The sequence below is a fragment of the Panthera onca genome, chromosome B4 (assembly GCF_046562875.1).
Source record: "Panthera onca isolate mPanOnc1 chromosome B4, mPanOnc1 haplotype 2, whole genome shotgun sequence".
NCBI classification, from domain to species: Eukaryota; Metazoa; Chordata; class Mammalia; order Carnivora; family Felidae; genus Panthera; species Panthera onca.
In genome coordinates, this window is record NC_138345.1 from 42379004 (window position 1) to 42391892 (window position 12889).

At 39.0% G+C, this 12889-nt stretch overlaps 1 protein-coding gene across 9 annotated transcripts in view; it reads left to right on the top strand.

Annotated features, from left to right (window-relative positions):
• SLC2A3 (solute carrier family 2 member 3) overlaps positions 1 to 12889 on the top strand; it is an 88752-nt gene that overhangs the window by 59114 nt on the left and 16749 nt on the right. The gene's annotated exons all lie outside the window — the stretch shown is intronic.

Genomic DNA, 12889 nt, shown 5'->3' on the forward strand with positions numbered 1-12889 from the left:
CTTTCTTTCTTTCTTTCTTTCTTTCTTTCTTTCTTTCTCTCCCTCCCCCCTCCCTCTTTCTTTCTTTCTTTCTTTCTTTCTTTCTTTCTCTCTCTCTCTCCCTCCCCCCTCCCTCCCTCTTTCTTTCTTTCTTTCTTTCTTTCTTTCTTTCTTTCTTTTCTTTCACATTATCTCATTTCTCTCAATAATCCCATGAGCTGAGTATTATGGCCTTCAACTAAAATACTGAGGTTGAGACAGAGAAGTTACGTGACCTGTTCAAATGTCTAAACTCTAGTTCATGTTTCAGAGCTGGGACTCAGATTCTGCTCTTTTGACCCCCAATCCTCTGCTTGGTCAATTATAGTAAGCTGTGATTATTCTGTCTCTCCTACCTATTCTTCCTAGTGTTGATAATAAGGACAGTGGATAACATAATAATGCCAAGTCTCTGCTAGGTGTTAAAAAGGGTGTTTAAGGGGCGCCTGGGTGGCTCAGTCGGTTGAGCGTCCGACTTCGGCTCAAGTCATGATCTCACAGCTCGTGAGTTCGAGCCCCACGTCGGGCTCTGTGCTGACAGCCCAGAGCCTGGAGCCTGCTTCAGATTCTGTGTCTCCCTCTGTCTCTGCCCCTAACCCACTTGCATTCTCTCTCTGTCTCTCTCAAAAATAAACATTATTTTTTTTAAATAATAAATAAATAAATAAAAAGGGTGTTTAATGAGTGAAGAGGATATTTATGCCCCACTCAAGGCAGCTGTAATCAGTGAAGGGAGGTGTCAGAGGAGGAACTTCTGCTTTAGTGGTAAGTGATCATTTCAGGGAAGCACTGAGATGCTCTGCAAGGAGAGAGTGTCACTTGCTCTCTAACCCCGAAAGACCAGTTAAGAAAACACTAGAGAGTATCTATAAATCTAAACCCCGATATTTTTTTTGCATGCTGCTTATCTTTCAGAATTAGGTTGGCATATGGGAGGGGTTAGTATGGGGCTGCTTGTGGGCAGCTATTGTATAAGGCAGTGGTATTTTTTAGTTTGAATTGTGACATAGACACTCACTTCCTTTCCTTCCTGAACCAGTAACCTGGTTCTTCCTTTTTCTTCAGATCTTCCTTTGTCTACTATGATGACCTACTTATCTGTCTAGATATTGTGTCAAGAATATTCTGACAATATTATTTGTTATGTTTATTTCTTCATTTTGAGAGAGAGAGTGAGAATGTGTATGAACGGGGGACAGAGAGACAGAGACAGAGAATCCCAAGCAGGCTCCATCACTGTCAGTGCAGAGCCTGACACAGGGCTCGATCTCACAAACCGTGAGATCATGACCTGAGCTGAAATCAAGAGTTGGACACTTACCCAGCTGAGCCACCCAGGTGCCCCCTGACAATATTATTATTGATTATTAACAATAAGTATAATATACATGATGTTATGGCATGGTAAAATCACTTTAATCTCTGCTAAATATTAAAAAAAATACTTGATCAAAAAAAATAACTACTTGGTATTGACAAGCAGACTTAAAAGCATGAAATGAAGTTTTTAAGGACATGAGCACCAAATAAGGGTATATATTCAAAGAAATTTAGGGGTATGGTGTTCACTGTTCTTTTCATGAGACGTTCTTACCCAATGATTGTTCAATTGAAATTAATCATTTGATTTCATTAAAGAGGCGACAAGGAACAAGCCTAGTTGACTGATTAGGCAGGGCTTAAAGGGCAAGTTGTGCTAGTGAAATTGCAAAGAAACAGATCATAAAATTTTAAGTGGCATTCTGGTTTACCAGTGGAATGAAGAGTTCATGTCCAGTCAATACATTCACTCCCACAGAGCACAGTCTCCAAAACGAAACTATTTAATCCCCCCGAATACTTATCTAGTGTCTCCTCTAAATAATGTATCGTACCAAGTGTGGAGAGGGTGATGGAAATGATGTTGGAGGAAGAGACACGGAAATGAAATGGACACAGCCACTGTTTTTAAAATTGGAGTAGATTTCTTTCACTTGGTAATATGCATTTAAGAGACTTCCATGTCTTTTCATAGCTCAAGAGCTCATTTCTTTTTAGTACTGAATAATATTCCATTGTTTGCATATACCACAATTTGTTTATACATTCAAGGATATCTTGGTTACTTCCAAGTTTGGGCAATTATGAATAAACCTTCTGTAAACATGCGTATGCATGTTTTTGTGTGGACATAAATTTTCAACTCCTCTGAGTAAATATTTACCAAGGAGCAGGATCACCGGATTGTATGGTAGATGTATGCTTAGTTTTGTAAGAAAGCACCCGTCTTCCCAAGTGGCTGTACCATTTTGCAATCGCAGCAGCAATGTATGAGATTTCTGATTGCACCACGTTCTCGTCAGCATTTGGTATTGTCAGTGTTCCAGATTTTGGCCCTTCTAATAGGTGGTACTGGTATCTCGTTGTTTTATTTTGCATTTCTCTTATGACATATAATGTGCAGCATCTTTTCATATGCTTATTTGCCATCTGTATATCTTCTTTCTGCTGAGGTCTTTGGCCTATTTTTAATCAGGTTGGTTTTTTTTTGTTGTTGAATTTTAACTGTTCTTTGCATATTTTGGATATTGGTCCTTTATCAGATGTGTCTTTTGCAAATATTTTCTTCCAGTGTGTGGTTTGTCTTCTTATTCTCTTGAAAGTGTCTGTGGCCCCTGGGTGACTCAGTGAGTTAAGCGTCCAGCTCTTGGTTTCGGCTCTGATCATGATCTCATGGTTGGTTCATGAGTTTGAGCCCCATGTAAGGCTCTGCGCTTGACAGCATGGAGCCTGCTTGGGATTCTCTGTCTCCCTCTCTCTCTGCCCTTGGCCTACTCACACTCACTCTCTCAAAAGTAAATAAATAACCATTTTGAAAAAGTGTCTTTTGCAGAGCAGAAGTTTCCATTTTAACACAGTCCAACTTACCAAATATTGTTTCCGTGAATTGTGCCTTTAGTGTTGTGTCTAAAAAGTCATTGCCATAGCCAAGGTCATCTAGGTTTTTTTCCCCATGTTATCTTCTGGGAGTTTATTAACTTTGTGTTTTAAATTTGGATTTGTGATCCATTTTGAGTTAATTTTGTGAAAAGTGTAAGATCTGTCTGTTACTAGATTGTTGTGGGGTTTTTTTTTTTTGCCTGTCGATGTACCATTGTTCCAGTACGATGTGTTGAGAAGGAGACTATCTCTGCTCCACTATGTTGCCTTTGTTTCTTTGTAAAAAATCAGTCAGCTGTATTCATGTGGGTCTTTCTGGGCTCCCTATTTTGTTCCATTGATCTGTTTGTCTATTGTTTTCACCAATACCACAATGTCTTGATTACTGTGGCTTTATAGTAACTCTTGAAGTCAAGTAGGTAACATCGGTTACACAACTTTGTTCTCCTTCAATATTGTTTTGGCTATTCTGGGTCTTAGGCCGCTTCATATAAAATTGAGAATCATGGGGTGTCTGGGTGGCTCAGCTTACTCAACATTTTGAAGATGTCGGGTCTTCCTAACTTGAACTGTGGATCCAGTGCAATCCCATTCAGTGTCCCAGTAAGTTATTTGATGGAAATCAAAAAAACTGATTCTAAAGTTTATTTATTTATTTATTTATTCATTCATTCATTCATTCATTCATTTACTTATCTATCTATCTATCTATTTATTTACTTATTGAGAGAGTGAAAGAGAAAGAGTGGGAGAGGGGCAGAAAGAGAGGGAGAAAGAAAATCCCAAGCAGACTCTGAGCTGTCAGCTCAGAGCCCAGTGTGTGACTCCATCTCATGAACCTGTGAAATCATGACCTGAGCCAAAGTCCAGCGTCAAACGCTTAACCAACTGAGCTATCCAGGCATCTCAGGATTTTATTCTTTGTGTTTGTTTGTTTTATTAAGTTCTTTTTTTTTTAATGTTTTTTCTTTTTTTTTTTTTTTTTTTTTTTTTTTTGAGAGAGAGACACAGAGTACAAGTAGGGGAAAGGCAGAGAGAGAGGGAGACACAGAATCTGAAGCAGGCTCTGGGCTCTGAGCTCTCAGCACAGAGCTGATGCAGGGCTCAAACTAGTGAACCACGAGATCATGACCTGAGCTGAAGTTGAACACTTAACCAACTGAGCCACCCAGGCAGCCCAGTATTTTACTCTTTATAGACAATCCTGTCATGTTCAAACAGAATTTTAGGTCTTTCCTTTCTTTTCTTGTCTTGTTATATTAGCTAGTATTTCTAGTTAATATTGCAAAGGAGTAGTGAGAGGGAACATTTCTACCTTGTTTCTGATCTTAGTGGGAAAGCTTTGGGTTTTTCGACATTTCAGTATGTTGTTAGTCGTGGGTTTTTTGGTAGACATTTTTTATCAAGTTAAGGAAGTTCTTCTGTATTCCTAGTTTACTGAAAGTTTTTAAATCATGAAAAACTGTTGGATTTGGTCAAATGATTTTTTTGCATTTATTGACATGACCATGGGAGTTTTTTTTTTTTTTTTTTTTTTAACGTTTTTATTTATTTTTGAGACAGAGAGAGACAGAGCATGAACAGGGGAGGGTCAGCGAGAGGGAGACACAGAATCTGAAACAGGCTCCAGGCTCTGAGCTGTCAGCACAGAGCCTGACGCGGGGCTCGAACTCACGGACCGCGAGATCATGACCTGAGCCGAAGTCGGCCGCTTAACCGACTGAGCCACCCAGGCGCCCCTTTTTTTTTTTTTTTTTTTTTTTTTTAACGTTTTTATTTAGACCATGGGAGTTTTCATTTCTAACCTGTTGGTATGATGGATTAAATTAATTGATTTTCAATTGATTATTATTATTATTATAAAAATATAATTATTATTAACACTCCTTGCATGTCTGTAATAAATCCTAATTGGTCATGATAGATAAAAATTCTTTTTATTAATGTTTGTATTAAATTTACTAATATATCCTTAAGCATTTTTGTATCTATATTTATGAGAGATGTTGGTCTATAGTTGTCTTTTTTGTAATATCTTTGTCTGGTTTTGGTATAAGGGTATAATGCTGTACTTACAGAATGAGTTAAAAGGGAATTAGTCATCTTAATGGTAGATGATATCAAATTTTAACCATCAAATGAATATTTTTGTTTTCGAAATACAGACCACTATTCTTTTGTTTGTTAACACATTCTTTTTAGAGACAGCCAAGATATAAATACAATTAAAACTATGTTCAGGGACACCTGGCTGGCTCTGTTGATGGAGCATATGACTCTTGATCTCAAGGTTGTGAATTCAAGCCCCACATTGAGTGTAAAGATTACTTTTTCTTTCTTTCTTTCTTTCTTTCTTTCTTTTTCTTTCTTTCTTTCTTTCCTTCTTTCTTTCTTTCTGTTCATTTGAGAGAGAGAACACTCTCACACACTAGCGAGGAAGGGGCAGAGAGAGAGGGAGAGAGAGAGAATCCTAAGCAGAGTGTAGAGCCTGATGCCGGGCTCACTTTCATGACTGTGAGATCACGACCTGAGGGGAAATCAAGAGCCCACTGCTTAACCAACTGAGCCACCCAGGTGCCCCCAAAATAAAATCTTAAAAACAAACAAACAAACAAAAAACAAAACCAAGAAACTGTTCAGTTCTATTTGAATCCTTAGCAATTACTGCCTGATCAGCACTCATTTATGCAGTTCTCTCAACAAACATTTATTTATCATTTACAATGTATCAGATAATCAGAATATTGAGCCAAATAAGGTGTACTCACGGTTTTCAGGAAGCTCACAATGTATTTGGGGAGATAAATTTGTAAACCAATAATAGCAAAGCGTTTTTAAAGTAATATACACAATAATATGGGATGATAATAGAGTTGTCTATGCTAAATACATTTAGAAAGTGTCCACTTTGAAACTGGTGACAGACTTAAACATAAAATTAGAAGTCCTAACAGATATTTACCAAAAACACACATTTCAAGACACTTACTTAGGAGTATAGCCTATAGCATTAAAGAGTATGGATAACAAGTCCTCAAAAGTACGTGCTTACAAATTAAGTGGTAATAGCCTAGGCTATTACTATAGGTGTTTTTGTTTTATTTTGTTTTGTTTTAATGTCAGAGGGTTTGGTTGACTGATTAGATGGAGCTTCAGAGATGGGTGGTGCCAGTGAAACAGACACAAGACTGATTGTACACTTCTTCAATTGGCTTTATGCTTTACCAATAAAAAATAAAGCTTCAGGAATGCTAGTATACTTGTGAACTTTGAATACATTAAGGAATGATTCTTGGGAAATAAAGGAAACTGTATTACCTTAATCAAGTTAATCAAGCCACATCCATGTATATCCGTAAAAGAAGTTTCTTTTCTAGGGATAGTTTTTGAAACATCTATGAATCACTACCTTCATTAACAAAGCGCTTCTATAATCATGTTGTAGAATTTACTAATTAAGGCGGTACCTGCCTGGCTGCATCCGGTGGAGCATACAACTATTGATCTCAGGGTTGTGAGTTTGAGCCCCACATTGAGCACAGAGATTACTTAGAAATAAATAAGGGCGCCTGAGTGGTTTTGTCCGCTAAGCATCTGACTTCAGCTCAGGTCATGATCTCACGGTTTGTGAGTTTAAGCCCCACACTGGACTCTGTGCTGACAGCTCAGAGCCTGGAGCCCACTTCAGATTCTGTGTCTCCCCCTCTCTCTGCCCCTCCCCTGCTTGTGCTCTGTCTCTCTCTCTCTCTCTCTCTCAAAACTAAAAACAAACAGAAAAAAATACTAAAAAAATAAAAAACATTCTTTGTTCACCTATTTGATAGGCATTGTGGACATAAAGGTAAATAAAATCTCTGCCCTCAGAGTGCTCACAAATTAGAAGGGTAAGCAAATACGTAAACAACTAATTGCTATGGGATTTTAGTAAGTACTATAATATAGGTATGTTTGAGATAGATTGTGACCCGAAGGAAACCTTATCTTCCTTGGTTTGTCTGTGAAGGTTTCACAAGGGGGAAGAGATACTGGTTATTGTATGCATGACCACTAGTTAGCCAGTTGGGAAGGATATTCAAGATGAAAGAGTACAGAAGAATGAGTCTCCGATAACATAGTATTATGGGCCGAATTGTGTTACCCCAAAATTCATACAGAAGTCCGAACCCCCAGTACCTCAGAGTGTGATCGTATTAGGAGACAGGGCCTTGAAAGAAGTGAGGAAGTTAAAATGAGGCCTTTAGGGTCAGGCCTAATCTAATCCTACTGATGTCCTTATAAGAACAGGAAATGTGGGCATTCAGGAGCCACCAGGAATGTATACACATAGAGAAAAGGGCCATCTACAAGTCAAGGAGAGAGTCCATAGGAGAAACGCAACCTGTCAACCCCTTGACGTTGGACACCCAGCCTCCAGAAGTGTAAAAATAAATTTCTGTTGCTCAAGCCATCCAGTCTGTGGTGAATAGTTACGGCAGCCTTTGATGTGTGTATTTTCACACCACCAAGCAACTCCTCAATTCTCAGCTGAGGATAACAGAATGCCCTTCCCAATTCAACTTAGCTCTGATACAATCCAGCCGAGATAGCAGCAGATGTCACAGATTAAAGGCTCAGCCTCCCTCTCCCTCCGCTTCAGACACCAGTGGCAAAGCCAGGTCTTCAACTGCCGTAGATTAGAGGTTCCAACAGCCCCCTCCTTGGATTTGATTAACTTGCTAGAGCAGCTCACAGACCTCAAAGAAACATTTAGTCACATTTACCAGTTTATTATAAAGGATATAATAAAGCATACCGATGAAAAGGTACACGGGGCCTGTTCAAACCCTGACAGTTGGTTCAGGTTGGCCTGGGCAAGGAGGAGATATACTTACCGTGCAGCTAGTGTGACTGAGGAGTTTAATTATTAATTTCATCCCATTTTAATAAATTTAAGTTTGTATTTAAAATCTGAAGAAGCGTTGGGGCACCTGGCTGGCTCAGTCAGTAAAGCATGCAACTCGTGATCTGGGGGTGTTGATTTCAAGTCCTATGTTGGGCGGAGATTACATTAAGAAAGAAAGGGAAGGAAGGAAGGAAGGAAGGAAGGAAGGAAGGAAGGAAGGAAGGAAGAAAGAAAGAAAGGAAGGAAGAAAGAAAGAAGCAATTTTTAAAAAGAGGAGCAGTGTAAAAATATTAGAAGTACTACAAAATGTTTTTGTTAAACGCAACTTCATCATTTCACCTCAGTCGTTGAAAATTTAGTGTCCCAATTAAGATATGCTGTAAATGCAAAATACAGATTGCATTTTAAAGATCTAGTACCAGGGGCGCCTGGGTGGCTCAGTCAGTTAGGCGGCTGACTTTGGCCCAGGTCATGATCTCACAGCTCGAAGGCTCATGGGTTCAAGCCCCGCGTCTGGCTCTGTGCTGACAGCTCAGGGCCTGGAACCTGCTTCCGATTCTGTGTCTCCCTCTGTCTCTGCCCTCCCCAGCTCACGCTCTGTCTCTCTCAAAAATAAATAAACATTAAAAGATAAAAAATAAACAAAGATCTAGTACCAAAAAAAGAGAGAGAAAGTACCTCATTAATAACTTTTATATTAATTACAGGTTGCAATGGTAGTATTTGGCATATGTATATATTAGGTTAAATAAAATATAGTATTGAAATTAACTCATTTCTTTTCACTTTTTGTAAACGTGACTACTGGAAATTTTTAAATTTCATATGTGGCTCACATGTTTCTCTTGGACAGCAGTGATCTAGACTTTATTCAATAAGCATTGAAGATATTTGAGTAGGAGAATGATCCGCTTAAGATTTCGATTTAGTGTAATTCATCTCAGCACTGGTGTAGGATGGAGTGATTTTTAAAGGAAATCTGAGGAGGGGAGAGTGGTAAGGGTCTGAGGGCTGGGATTAGGTGCTTCAGGTTCAGCTAGAGTGATGAATGGTTGCAACCCAGTTTAGACAAGAAAATCAACATTTCTCAAATTTTTTCTTTCTTTACCCTGTGTTTTCTTGGGTGCTTTTGGATTCCAAATGAATTCTGACTGCACTTAACGTGGTAGAGGAAGATTAGAAAATAACATGTTGCAACAAAAGTTGTTCTTTATGAGGAAAATTACAAATACAAAGCAAAGAGTAGAATTAACTCTGGCAATCTTTAGCCTTTAGCTATTTGGTGAGCCTTGAAATGCCATTTACACTGGCCTGTGGAAGAAGCAGTTTTTTTCTCTGTCTTTAACTCTACGTGTTTCAAACCCGTATTTCTCGATTTCAGGATTTTTTGGTTTGTTTTCCCACTGAGTTATCGCAGTAGCAAACAGCCTCCCACAGACTAGCAAGAAGCTAAGATTGAGATTTGTGGTCTGCAGATAGCTGTATTTGGATTTAGGAGACTTCAGGCCATTATTTCGTTCATTACTTCTTAGCAGACCTGCATTAAACTATGAGGTGGGAATTTAGTAACATTTCTCCCCAGTCTATTCCATTTTCACATGTATCCACCACATTTCCTCTTTTGTTTTCAGTAAAGGTGGAAGAACGTCCCACAGCAATCGAATGATACAGGATACATGTTTTATTTACCTTGGTGGCCTTCCCTAGCTTAATCACCAAATTAATCACCAGAGCTTGTAACTCCTAACTAGAGATGGGAATCTAGTGGGACCTACTCTCAAAGTGCATCGAAGACCCCAATCAACCAACCAATCTCCCCAAAACATACCAACGCAGAGATGTATTGAGCAACTGTTATCTATTGCCCAGGGTGTGGATTACCTAATGGATGTCTGTTACTCTGGGGGACAAGCCCAGCACTGACTGGTTTCGGGTCAGGAGTTTATTAGGTCCCTCGTCCCCAAGAAGCATGTGTCTCAATATGTCAGCACACTTTTACATTCTTGAGATTCAGTTGAATTCCAGTTGTAACCTTTAAAAAAAAAAAAGTACATATATTGCCAGAAGTAGAATGCTCTCTGTTCCTGTGGCTTAACTTTTTTTAAGGTAATTTTCTCAGACTGAGTTAGCCAGACAAAATATGTTTCACATCTCTCTCCCTTTCTCCCTCCTTTTTCCCCAAGAAGGAAATATTCTACAAAATTATTTCCAAAACTTAACCTGCAGTCTTATCTTTCTCCATAGCTGTTTTACACACGTTTATTTGGGACACATAAATCCTGCGCCTTCACGATTACATTTATTTCATTAACCATTGGGCAAATAATTACTGGGGCAAAAACTGTGTTCTGAAATTATGCCGGAGCCTGCTCTGAGTAAATGAAGGGGGTAATACGGACCTACCTTTTACTTTCATTTGTGCCATTTGCCCTTGCAAAACATCGAAGAATAATCATGCTAAGCCTAAGGAGAAGGAGAAAGAAAAGATAAAGTGATTTAGAGCCAAGAGTGACACTGTGAGACAAATAATAAATAAAAGCAAAGATAAGAAATAAGATAAATGGGAATGCAAACTGCTGCAGCCATTCTGGAGAACAGTATAGAGGTTCTTCAAAAAAGTAAAAATAGAACTACCCTACGACCCCGCAATTACACTACTAGGTATTTATCTAAGGTGTGCTGTTTCGAAGGGGCACGGGCACCCCCGTGTTTATAGCAGCACTATCAACAATAGCCAAAGTATGGAAAGAGCCCAAGTGTCCATCGATGGATGAATGGATAGATGTGGTATATATATACAATGGAGTATTACTCGGCAATCAAAAAGAATGAAATCTTGCCATTCGCAACTACATGGATAGAACTAGAGGGTATTAGGGGCGCCTGGGTGGCTCAGTCGGTTGAGCATTTGACTTCGGCTCAGGTCATGATCTCACAGTCCGTTGAGTTCTAGCCCCGTGTCAGGCTCTGTGCTGACAGCTCAGAGCCTGGAGCCTGCTTTGGATTCTGTGTCTCACTCTCTCTCTCTCTGCCCCTCCCCTGCTCATGCTCTGTCTCTCTCTGTCTCAAAAATAAATGAAAACATAAAAAAAAAGATGTGGTATATATATACAATGGAGTTATTACTCAGCCATCAAAAAGAATGAAATCTTGCTGTTTGCAACTACGTGGATGGAACTAGAGGGTATTACGCTAAGCAAAATTAGTCAGAGAGAGACAAATATCATATGACTTCACTCATATGAGGACGTTAAGATGCACATAAGGGAAGGAAAGCAAAAATAATATAAAAACAAGGAGGGGGATAAAACATAAGAGAGTCTTAAATATGGAGAACAAACAGAGGGTTGCTGGAGGGGTTGTGGGAGGGGGGATGGGGTAAATGGGTAAGGGGCATTGAGGAATCTATCCTGAAATCGTTGTTGCACTATATGCTAACTAACTTGGATGTAAATTTAAAAATAAATAAATTTTAAAAAAAGAAGAAGCAGCAACGTAATTTTTCAAAACCAATAATAATAATAATAATAATAATAACATAAAAACGCAGAGGGAGGCAAAACCATAAGAGACTCTTAAATGCAGAGAACAAACTGAGGGCTGATGGGGGGGGTTGGGGGGTAGGGAAAATGGGTGATGGACATTGAGGAGGGCACTTGTTTGGATGAGCACTGGGTGTTGTACATAAGTGATGAATTACTGGGTTCTACTCCTGAAACCAATACTACACTGTATGTTAACTAACTTGAATTTAAATGAATAAATTTAAGAAAGAAAGAACGAAAGAAAGAAAGAAAGAAAGAAAAGAAGGAAGGAAGGAAGGAAGGAAGGAAGGAAGGAAGGAAGAAAGAACGCAGAAAAGACCAGAGGAAAACAGGGCATCATGGTCCTCTTAACTCTAAGTTGCAAGGTCCAGCCATGAGCCTCATGTAGCTGTTGAGTATTTACGTGTAGCTCATGCACCTGAAGAGCTGAATTGTTCATTTTTATTCATTTAAAATATTTTCCGATCAAACACAACTTTGTTGTTTTGATAGACACCATATTACTTTAACTATAGAACATTTAGAGCCTAAAATGGAGATGTATGCTAAATGTGAAATATACACTGAATTTCAAAGACTTCTTAGGGGAAAAAAAAGTAAACTACCTTAGTAATAATTGTTAGATGGACGTCATACTGAAATGATATTATTTTGGCTATAGTGGGTCAAATAAAATAATTATTTTTAAATTAATCCCTCTCGTTTCTCTAAAAATTTTTAATGTGGCTACTGGCAAATTTTATATTACATAAGTGCTTGGACTCTATTTCCATTGGACCTCGCTGCCATACAGGATATTCTTTGTCCTTTGGCTGCTCAATTCAGTTGCTGTGGTAACTAAAGGGGCCTCTAGGCTCAGTGTTTCCTGGAAGGACCCGGAGTGAGTGGGGGGAAGGGAGGTGTGACCTCAGGGAAGGTTTTCTTGGATGTCACGTTTCACTCATACTCGGTTCTCTCAGCTAACAGTCGGATTTAGAAAATAACCTCGCTGTAAAAAAGAGAGAGACATCATAATCTGGTTTGTTTCAGGTCCAGTAGCATCAGTTTGAATTCTAGGCCCTCAACCAAAACCCCAAAGAGAGATGCACTTTCCCTGGTTTACCAACTAGAAACATTATGTCCATTTACTGCTCTATCACTGCCGCACCCTCTTCCCCCACAGTGAAGGGGTTGCTAGGCTACAAATTAATGGGCATTAGGAATTTGACCAGTGTTATCCACCCCCCAACACACACACCACCAGCAAAGCCTCGATACTATCTCTCCCCCAACTCTTTAATCAGAACTAAATTGTCTTCTTTGTTTACTCTCACCCTGGAGCCTCTTCTCTCTCTCTCCTCTTATTATCCTTCCATCTTCCTCTGTTCACATTTTTCTTATCTGTTTTTCCTAGTCATCTTGGTCAATTGTCTCCTATGGCTTAGAAATCGGATACTTATCTCAGTCTTTTCTTTCAAGAAATTCACAGTCCGTAATTAATAGGCTATTGGTCATTCTCTCCAGTGTGTAAGAATCAGTTGGGCTT